We start from the raw sequence: 11,993 nt of genomic DNA, 5'->3' as shown, positions 1-11,993 counted from the left end.
ATCAGATATTATTTTGTTTATTCCTTATAACAACCTTTTGAAATGACTATCACTGCAGTATTCTTTTTCTACAGATGAGAAAACAGAAGTTGAAAGATATATCTTGGCCGGGCATGGTGGCTCATGCCTGTAATCCCAGCACTTTGGGAGGCGGAGGCGGGCAGATCACCTGAGGTCAGAAGTTTAAGACAAGACTGGTCAACATAGTGAAATCTGTCTCTACCAAAAATACAAAAATTAGCTGGGCATGGTGATGCATGCCCATAAACCCAGCTACTCGGGAGGCTGAGGCAGGAGAATCACTTGAACCTGGGAGGTGGAGGTTGGAATGAGCTGAGATGGTGCCACTGTAATCCAGCCTGGGCGACAGAGCAAGACTCCATTTCAAAAAAAAAAAACAAACCTCTTGAACAAGGTCATCCAGCTATCAGAAGAGGAAGGCTTTGAACACAGATGAACATGATTTCAAAGCCAGCAGACATTCCTTCATCTCTGCTGAGCAAGCCAACTTTCTGAGCCTCAGTTTCCTTGTACGACAGGAGACGGTTGTAACAGAGGTTCTCAAAGCTTTAACAGTCTATTGCTCCAGTTTTCACCTAGCAGGCACAAAGACTTTTAAAGGCCTTTAGGTTGATGGAAAAATGAAAGGCATTGCCATTTCCTAACAGGGAAGACAGGCATGACAATGAGTAATTGGTTTAGTCTAATTGTGATGTATACACTGATAAAAGCATGTATAAAACACAAAAGGATGGAGTGATTCATACTCTCTTGGTGGGCAACACAAACTCTGCCAGACCTTTCAGTTCATAGAAGTGAAGTCACACAAACAGAGAGAGAGCCCAACTGCCATCTTTGTTCAATTGCCAAGCCAGCAGCAACCATTCCTGTCCCGCCTATCATCGTGCCCCCCTCCTTTCTCCCAGCTGCCAAGGAGCAGATGTCTACAGAAATGGGTCATGGGATTGGAGCATTTGGAAGGTGAGAGGATGGAGGAATAAGAACATATTATAAAGCATCATTAATGATGCCCAAGTGCAGTGAACTTCAGGCAGGTTGTTGGTGAAGGGAAGATGGTCAGGGGAGGACCCAGGGGTATAGAAAGTGTATTGGCAAGAGAGCACTAATGCACAACTGTAGGCACTTCCCAAGCAAGTCTTGAGATGGTCAGATGTCAGAGCCAGGGAGCTTGGTGAAGTCAAGAAGGGGAGATGGGAGAATTGACAAAGCAAAATAAGATACCAGCCATGATACTAAACTTGTAGCAAAATATCCTTTTATGAAGATCCTAGTGGCCTGTGCTAAGTTGAGGTCATGTCTAAAAGAATCAATGCTGAGTGTCTGTGGGACTATGGGCCTCTTTTACAACTGGGGATGCAAATGTTGGCAAACACACCCTTTTCTCATACCCTTTGGGATGCTTACAGAACAGTGGTGCCAACAGTTGGGTCTGTGCTGGAAGTTCAGTCAACATTTGTGCAGTGGAAGAATGACAACGAAGCATCAGTTCCATGGGCTTGCCTATCTAGAGGGCCATTTGTATTCTTATCTTGGAATAGACAGTGGTGTTTGGAATTCTGTTGGTTGCCAGGACATTGTCCAGTGAGGCTTAAAGAAAGGGAAGAATTTTATTCCTGGTCCACTTTTTCAGAGAAGGACCCCTCTGAGTCTCTCCTTCCCATGGTATGGGCAGAAACCTCTGAGTCTCTCCTTCCCATGGTATGGTATGGTATGAGGAACACATGCATACAGGGGATAGAGACAAAAATCTGTTTGATTTTAAAAATAGATTTGATTGTGTGACTCACATTTAAGTTCACTCCACCACATTCTGGACAATTTCTGTGTATCTTGGTATCAGCAGGAAGCAGAAACACTTAAATGATGTAAAAAATACCTTAAGGATTAAAGAAGAAAGCCTGAGCCAGCAGGGCAGGGGAACTGATAGAAGCCAGATGACCAGAACACACAAGGAAGGGGCCCCAGCTGGCCTGCAGCCCTGCGTTCTCCCAGGGAGACCTGGTACGTCTTCACTTCTGTGACTGGCAGGCCAAGTGGCCTGGCCTCTGCGCTTGAGCTCAGGAATGAAACTCTCCTTCTCAAGAAGGCCCAAACGGCATATCCTTTAAAGCTGGAACAACCCAGGATTATGTCAACAACTCTTTTTCAATCTACAACCCCAGGCCACAAAAGCCCAACCTTCCATCTTGGTGTTACTGACATGTCCCCACTGAGAGAGTCAAGATTCATCATTGGTTTACCTTGGGTCATCCCATTTCATAACGAACTGTATTTGTTTTCTAGGGCTTCCATAGTGAAGTATCACATACTGAGTGGCTTAAATCAGAAATGTATTCTCTCAGAGTTCTGGAGGCTGGAAGTCTGAGCTCTAGGTGTTGTCAGGACTTTGTCCCCTCTGAAGGTGCCAGAACAGGACTGAATTTGTTCCAGACCTCTCCCAGCTTTGAATAGTTCCTCTGCAGGTGTCAGCATGACTCCAGTCTTCATGTGGTAAAGACTGTTCCTATTTGTATGTGTTTGTGTTCGAAGTTCCCCTTTCTATTTAGGGCCCACGCTACTCCTCCAGTAGGACCTCATCTTAACTTATCCAATTACATCTGCAACGACCCTTTTTCCAAATAAGGTCACAGTCTGCAGTACTGGGGGTTAGTCAGCTTTGGTTGAAAATTCAACATACGAGTTTGGGGTGGGGTGGGGTGGATAAATTTAACTCGTAACAAGAACATTGAATTTATCTCCTGGTTTGAGAAATTATTTAAAATTCATAAGATAAACCCACCATCTAAAAAAATTGGGGTTCTGTTTAAAAAGAGAATAAATGTGGCACAAGGTCTTAGTAATAAGAAAGATACAGGGAAAGTCACAGACTCTAGGGTATCAGTAAAAGAACAACTCAGTCCCTCCTCCTTCCACCCCTGGGTAAAGGTAACTAACATCATCAGTGTCTTTAACAAAAAGGGAGGGTTAAACTGCACATTTTGAAATAGGGGCTAAGTGTAAGAGTCAGCGAACTGTGGCCTGTGGGTCAAATCTAGCCCTCCATCTGTTCAATAAAGTTTTATTAAAACACAGCCTCACCCATTTGTTTACATATTGTCTGTGGCTGCTTTTGCACAATAGCAGCAGAGCTGAGTTGTTGCGATAGAGACCATGTGACCCACAAAGCCTAAGACATTTACTATCCAGTCCTTTACAGAAAAACTTTACCAACATCTGGACTAGTACAAGGCAATGCTCAGAAAAACAACAATCCTAGAGAAAACGGAAATTCTAAGGCCGTAACACAGCATGGCCATGAGGGAGCATCTGAGGCCTGGGGACTGGCAGGAAGGGTTGGATAGAGCTCACGAGGATGGTACTGCCTTCCTCAAACAGGCAGAGGAGCAAGCTCTGCAAAGGCTAATTCTTGGGGAACAAGTATCCCAGGTCAGCAGACGCTAGGTTCCCTCTCTTTCCAGCCATGGAAGTGTAGCAATAGTCTATTATTCCCTAAGGCAAGGCAATTCTCTGCTAGTTACAAGATCCTTTTGCCTGGGGGATCTAGTGTCTAATAAAACAACTCACCCAATCAGGATTTGGAAAGAGGAGTCTGGCCCTTTTGGCCCTGTGTCTTCCTGAAAGTTCTGAGTCCTACACACCTCAGGGCAATGATTCTGAGCCCACTGCGGTGGCGCAAGGGGGCCGCTCTCAAAGGCACTTTCCCCAGTCCTTTGGGAAACAAGAAAATAAAGTGGAGTTTTCATCACATTATTTTATTCCATTTGCAATGCTATCCTTTATTCTGAACCATGCCCTCCACCTTCGGAGTTCAAGCATGGTACATTTGCCGTGAAATGGTGGTGAAAGTGGTTGATCACCGATTATTTATTTTCTCTTATCCTCGTTGGACCAAATAAAAAAAGTCGCCAGCCCAACTTACTTTTTGTTTTTCCTTCTGAAAATGTATAAGCCCTAAATATTCAAACATCTGGGAAGCATGACTCTGGGCAGGGCCTATGGGCCCAGCCTTCCCTGGGTGGGGCACCTGCCATGGAGAATGGATGACTCAGGTGACTTTTCTCTAGCAAATGCACTGCTCAGAATGGCTGGAAATTCCCTTTCTCTTTTGTGTGGTCGCCCCTGTGCCTGTAAGTCACAGACACCCAACTGGAGTTAGCTGATGCAAAAAAAGGAAAATGGCTCACACAATCGAACTGCCGAAGAGACAGGGGCAGAGTGGGCTCTGGGCCCCCATGAACCCAGCTCTCCAGGGCCCCTGGACCTCTGTGTCCATGTCCTGTCTCCTGTTCTTTCTCTCCTCTATCATCATTTTCTCTGAAGCAGAGGCACGGCTGTTAGCAGCCCCCGGCTTACCTCCCTGCAGCTCCCTGAAGGGAGAGAAAAAATGGTGGATTCTAGTCTGCTTTGGCTGAAAAACCCCAGGTAGAGGCATTGGTTGGCCTGGCCTGAATTACATACCTGTAGGGCAAAGGACCATTGTGACCCAGATAGTCTGATGCCCCCTCCCTGCCCCAGGGTCTTTACGTCTCCTTCTCAGTGAGGCCTTCTCTGGCCACCCACTTAACTTGTACCCCTCAACCCCCAAGAAATCCCTGTCTCTCTTTACCCTACTCTATTTTTTCCCATAGCATTTATCATCTTCTGACATACTAATTTGCTAATATTTCTGTCTAGCTCCTCCCACTATAATATAAGCTCCAGAAGGCAAGGATTATTGTCTGTTTTTCTTATGAATATACCCTAGTGTTGGCCAGGCGCGGTGGCTCACACCTGTAATCCGAACACTTTGGGAGGGTGAGGTGGGGGGATCACTTGAGGTCAGGAGTTCGAGACCAGCCTGATCAACATGGTGAAACACCATCTCTACTAAACATAAAAATTAGCCGGTGTGGTGGCATGTGCCTATAATCCCAGTTATTCAGGAGGCTGAGACATAAGCACAATAATTACTCAACCTGGGAGGCAGAGGTTGCAGTGAACTGAGATCACGCCACTGTATTCCAGTCTGGGAAACAGAGCGAGACTCGGTCTCAAAAAAAAAAAAAAAAAAAAATTATATATATATGTATATCCATATCCTAGTGCCTGGTGCACAGTGGCTTAATAAATGTTTGTGGTAGAATAAAGAAATGAACAGTCTTGATGATCAGTCTCCTCTCACTAGAATGTAATCCTCCCATTAGAGCAGGGATTTTGACTTTTTTTTTTTCTTTTCGTTGAGACAGGGTTTCATTCTGTCACTCAGGCTGGAGTGCAGTTGTGCAATCACGGTTCACTGTATCCTCAATCTCCCAAGCTCAAGCAATCCTCCCACCACAGCCTCCCAAGTAGCTGGGACTACTGGCACAGGCCACCATGCCTGGCTAATTGTTTGTACTTTTTGTACAGATGGGGTTTTGCCATGTTGCCCAGGCTGGTCTCAAACTCCTGGGCTCAAGCTATCCTCTCACCTTGGCCTCCCAAAGTGCTGGGATGACAGACATGAGCCACCACCGCTGGCCAGGATTTTGATTTTTGTTTGTTTGTTTGTTTTCCTAGACAACAGATACATCCTAGTGGCTAGAATAGTGCTTCACCCAGCACCCAGAGGACCCTCAATGAGTATTTGTTGACTTTGATAAATGAATGATTCCCTGTGGCTGTAGAGACGGCCCAATCATAGCATTTTATCTCCATGGCTACAGTAACTCATTGATTCCCTTCCCAGAAGTGGAGCTCTGCTGTGGTTAATAAATTTTCCTAACTTGGAGTGAACGTGGGCCCGAATGTAAAGTTCCAATACTGTATAAGGTTAGAACTTGGCACAAAGCGAGAAAACACAGCTGCCCATATGAATCATAGTAAAGTGAGAATGAGTACAACTGAGCTAGAGTTGACAGGCACACTTGACAGAAAACACCAGACTTTAAAGCCAAACTCTGATCTTATGGGTACTTCTTTTAGCTTGCCAGGATCCTCCTGCACTTTTCTTAACCTTGTATTTCTAGAAAAATGCGGGTTTCAATTGATGAACAAATATTAAGTGGTATACTTCTCTGAGTATGCACTAGTCTTCATACCTTCTATCATAGACATTACCATTTTATTCAATTTTTTAAAATCTCCATATGCAAACCTTCTATTAAACCAAACCTTTGATCTCCCCATGCTCTGAATGCCTCCATATGACGTGTTACCATGGAGATGTTCACATATACCTCATTTAATTGTGTAAACAGCATACAGCTCTGTCCATCTTAATCTCATCAATACACAGTTTCGTTTTTCCCCTTTTCTGCTGTAAGTTTTGATCTAGCTTTAGGTGAATTTAGAACACCATGCTTAAGGATTCAGGTGTTTCAAGTAAACAAAGAAATTAAATTTCTCTTGATGAATTTACTAGCCTCCTCCTGTCCAATATTCAATTAATTCAGATGTAGAAGAAACCACCTTTAACACACTGGAACCTGAAATCACAAGGAGATCAGAGTTTCAATTTCAATGTAATTATCTGAAACTTAAGAATGGCTTATTAGAGTTAAGATGACAAAAAAATTAATATTTTTAAAGTAAGAGGTATTCCCTGGGGACAGAATCACAAGAATATTGGATGGCTTCCATAGCAGCTTTTAAATATAACCAAACAACTCAAACTGTTTAGTGTTCTAATTTATTTTTGAGTAAGGTTGCAAGATAAAATATAATATCGGGGACACATCCTACTAAAAATTTATTTGCAATTTATCTGAAATTTAAATTTAACTGGGCATCTGTTATTTTTATTTGTAAAACCTGGCAACTCTATTTTATGAGACATGATTGACCACCAAATACTTCATAAGCCATTCAACATTTTCCTAGTTACCAGGAAACACTAAGGAGTCTCTATGAGGAGAAAAAAGGAAAGATGCCACCCAGAAACCAATGGGTCTGCTGAGGCTTAAAAAGGCCCAGCTCAGATCTTGGGTGCTGGTTCCTCAGCACAGTACAGGACTCCTAAAACTTGGTATAGCAGCTGAAGACCCTATATATCCAGTTTCATGCAGCGTGCAGTGGGGAAGATAGTTGCAACCTCAAACCTAGTGGTCTTAAGGCCTAGTGGCTAAGTGGTCTTTTAATGACATGGAACTGTTTTCTGATGCATATTGTCACTCTCTTCTGATGTTGCTGATATGAACAAGAGACAGGGAAATCCTGGGTAGAAGAGGGTGATTCTCCAGCAAAGGCCCCGCCTTCAAGCCTGAATACCCGTGGCCTTAAATGAAGACAGTCATTCCTGCTTTTGTGCCCAAAAGCTGCCTTTTGGCCCACCATGCCCCCTATCCTGTATCTATATAAAGCCCAGACCCCAGGCTCCAGAAGAAGAGGAGACAAGCAAGTGAACAGAAGAGCAGAACAGCGCAGCAGAGAGAAGAAAAGACATGTCTGAAGGCCAAGAGGAGTTTAGCTGGGGATGATTGGAGAGGAAATCAGCTGCTGGGTGGCCAAACTCCAGGGGAAGATCATCTTCCCACTCCATCCCCCTTCCAGCTCCCGCTCCATCCCACGGAGAGCCACCTCCACCACTCATTAAAACACCTGCATTCATCCTTCAAGTCCTTGTGTGACCTGATTCTTCTGAGACGCGGAACAAGAGCTTGGGATACAGAAAGCTGTCACACTGACCCTGTGCCCTTGCAAAAAGGCAGAGGGTCCACTGAGCTGGTTAACCCTTAAACTGTCCATGGATAGCAAGGCTAAAAGAGCACACTGTAACACACACCCATTTGGGCTTTGGGAGTCACAGCCTCCCACCCCCGGATACTGTCATGGGGCTGGAGCCCAGTACCCTGGCTCCTGCACCTGCCTATCTGCACGCTCTTCCTCCCATAAGGGGTTTGAGCAGGGGTGGCAATTGAACAGATGAACCACACCCCTGTCGCATGTCCTGCCAGGGAAGTCAGGGAACTCTCCTATTCTATTGGCAAGATAAATCATGCAAAATTCTCTTAGGCTCCTGCTTCTCTCTGGCTTTGGAGTCAAGGGTTCAGAGTTGTAGCTCTTACTCTGTGACTAACTTAGTGGGTGGGCTTAGATACGTTTCTGAAACTTTTTGGCTCTAGTTGAGCCTCCCTTTCCAGTCTTTATCTATAAAATGGTAATAACACTGGCCCTATCAACTTGTGTTGCTATTGTTCTCAAATGAGATTGTATATGAAGCAAGGTGGTACGACTGTTATACAGTATGTGCAAACATTATATGAACACAAGATGGTATTGTCGTTACTGCCTGCTGTGACTTCTATGATTTCCATGGGTCGTTCAGTCTTGTGTGTAACAAGAAAGATCAGGGGGTCAGGACAGGAGTAAGCTGTTTATCAGAACAGAAAAGCCTCTTGTGTTTAACATTCAAATCGTTCTAACAGGAGCCTGGGGCCTACAGCCTTAGGCCTGGTTAAGGGAGAGCACAATATCACAGAAGCCATAACCCATGGCCATCTCAAAGGGCTGTCAGAGTTCACTGTACAACAACCCTTTAAGATGGCATGGTACTGACAGCTGCCATCCTCCCTGCAGTCACCAAATTGCACTGAACACAGGGCATGTATAAGTAATTACAGCCACTGCAATGAAACCAGGTCACTGTTCAAACCACTGATCAAATCATTGGTTCCCATTTTGAGGCCAGGAAACAGTATATTATGGAAGAAAAAAAAAAAGAGAGAAAATTATCTTGGTCCATAGCACTTAAAACAGGAGGAGGGGGCAAGGAAGAGACATATTCTTGCTTCGAAGTTTTTATAAGATAAATGTTCTGTCTGCACAAAGAACCTGAAAGGAGGCCAGGAAAGATAAGGTGTTCCCAGCTAATACCTGAATGCAGAGGTCTCTGCATTCCTTTATCATTTGGGGGTACTGGTTAGGGTGCTGGCTGAGTTCCAAACTCTGATAAGAGGTTTAAGGAACAGCTCCATCAGCCCTTCAGAACTTACCCAGCTCTCTGGGTCCATGACATCTGCCTTCAGTGTGGCCTCCCTGCTGTTCTTCTCTTTCTTTATTCATCTTTATTCATAATGGTAAGCTGGAGAAAGTATGTATTTATATATTCGCACTCATTGTGTGAAATCTTATGTTTCTTATTCTTCATTTAAAACTAAGAAATAACATTTATACTCCCCTTAAGAAAAATTCTTCTTAAGAAAATCAGGTTGATTTTATGACTGTGTAGTCTTTACTTATTTTAATTTTCCCTTGCGAGTCTGTGGGCCTCAGTAAAATAATTCCCGCCTTTTGCCCTAAATAGTGTCTATTTCATAACTCAAGTTCAAATCTTCACATTTCTCTTTCAATAAGAATTACTTTTAAAATTCTGCTTTCGTAATCACTAACAATTTAGAAAATAGTCTTTTCTGTGAAATTGTCTTTTTATTTCTACATACATGTGTAAAATATATACAGAATATGTAGACTACATATACATTTATTCTTGAAAACAAACATTAATTTCAATTCCTGATGATTTGTCTAACTTGAGCTATATGGTTTTTCTTAATTATTTTTATTTTTTCTTGTGGTAAAACACTTGTAAAATTTACCATCTTAACATTTAAGTGTACATTTCAGTAGTGTTAAGTATGTTCACAACGTTCTGCAAACAATCTTCGGAACTGTTTTCATCTCACAAAACTGGAATTCTAACGACTCTCCATTCACCCTCCCCCAGCCTCTGGTAACCACCATTCTACCTGCTTTTTCTATGAATTTGACTATTCTAGAAACCTCATAGAATCATACAATATTTGTCCTTTTATGACTGGCTTACTTAACTCAGAGTAGTATCTACATGATTCATCCATTTTGTAACATGTGTCAGAATTTCCTTTCTTTGTAAGACTGAATAATAGTTGAGGGCATATACCACATTTTAAATATCCATTTTTAATCAGGATGGTTTGTTTTTGCTGTTGATTTGTAGGCATTTGTATATTCTAGATATTAACCTCTTACCAGAAATATGATTTGCAAATATTTTCCCCAATTCCATAGGCTTCCTTTTCACTCTACTGGTTGTGTCCTTTGGTTCATAGAAGTTATTAATTTCGATGTGCATGTACCCTGTTGTCCAGGCCAGAGTGCAGCGGCACCATCTCAGCTCACTGCAACCTCCACCTCCCAGATTCAAGCAATTCCTGTGCCGCATACTCATGAGTAGCTGGGATTACAAGCGTGTACCACCATGCCTGACTAATTTTTGTATTTTTGTAGAGACAAGGTTTCACTATGCTGGCTAGGCTAGTCTGGAGCTCCTGACTTTAAGCGATCCATAGGCCTCGGCCTCCCAAAGTGCTGGAATTACATGCATGAGCCACTGCACCTGGCCTGATGTGTATTCTATTGGGTGCATTTTCAGAAGGAGAATGGCTATATAGTATGGTTAAGATACACTGAGTATATATACACATACATACACACACGTATAATTGTAGTTTAGCATACACTGACTTAAGAAACTTCAGTCTTAGTATTTCCAAGACATTTCTAAAATGTCTTTTAACCATGAACTATCAAATCCTAGGACTATATTCATTATGGAACATATGCAAATATGTGTATTGCTTTCAAAGAGCAAATTCCTAGTGGATGCTAAGAAAATGCCTCAACCAGGCTTCTCCGAAGCCCTTCCCTATACAGCTGGCAGCTTCACTTTTAAGTTCAAGATATTATTCTCAGTTAAAATGAAAATATATTCAGAAGGAACAATACTAAAACTCTGTCGGAGCCAGACTCCATCACAAAAAACAAAAAAAACAAAACTCTGTCATCGGTCAGTGCAAATGAAGCCATTGTAAAGGAGAATAAGGTTTTTTTGCAAGAGAAAAGGAAGGAAGAAGGACAGGAACAACCAAGGCGAGGAAGAACTAATATAAGGCCAGCAGGGTGGGAGCTAATAGTAAGAGCTGACATTTCTGTGGTATTAATACTTACAATATATCATGCATTGCTCTAGGTGCTCTGCATATATTAAGTCAGAGGTGAGGACAAGTATTTCTATTTTATAACGAGACAGCAGAGGCACAAGGAGTTTAAGTAACTTGACTAAAGCCACCCAAGTAATAAGTGACTCAGCCAAGCTTCAAAGTGATCTACCATCACTTTTTGCTCCCAAGAAGCAAAGGTTCCCCCCACACCTCCTGGTATTCATATCCCTGTGAGGTTTCCAACCATAGTAGTTGGGCTGGTCTGTGTGATGGTAGAATACAGCACAGGTGATGGTGTATCACTTCCAAGATTAGGTTATAAAAGCGTGGTGGCTTCTGTCCTGGTGCCTGTCTCTCAGATCACTTGCTCTCGGGTTAGCCAGTTGGATGTTACTAGCAGCCCTATGGATAGGGCCATGTGGTAAGGTAGGAGAGGCATCCAGCCAACAGCCACCTGAATGAGTTTAGAAGTGGGTCTTGCAACCCCAGGCAGACCTCCAAATGTCTGTAGCTCTGGCTGACATCAGTATCTCAACTATATCTCATGACACACACTGGGCCAGAAGCACCCAGCTAAACCCAGACCCCTGACTTGCAAAAATTGCGCAAAACAAATTTGGCCGGGCGCGGTGGCTCAAGCCTGTAATCCCAGCACTTTGGGAGGCCGAGACGGGCGGATCACGAGGTCAGGAGATCAAGACCATCCTGGCTAACACGGTGAAACTCCGTCTCTACTAAAAAATACAAAAAACTAGCCGGGCGAGGTGGCGGGCACCTGTAGTCCCAGCTACCCGGGAGGCTGAGGCAGGAGAATGGCGTAAACCCGGGAGGCGGAGCTTGCAGTGAGCTGAGATCTGGCCACTGCACTCCAGCCTGGGCGACAGAGCGAGACTCCATCTCAAAAAAAAAAAAAAAATAATAATAATAATAAAAATAATAATAAATGTTTGTTGTTTTAAGCTGCTAAACATCGGAATGAATTGTTACACAACAATAGATAACTAATACAGTTTCTTGACCTTCTTGGCCTAATTC

Source organism: Papio anubis, chromosome 6 (assembly GCF_008728515.1).
Source record: "Papio anubis isolate 15944 chromosome 6, Panubis1.0, whole genome shotgun sequence".
NCBI lineage: Eukaryota > Metazoa > Chordata > Mammalia > Primates > Cercopithecidae > Papio > Papio anubis.
The sequence above is the reverse complement of the archived record's forward strand: the minus strand, read 5'-3'. Positions refer to the sequence as shown.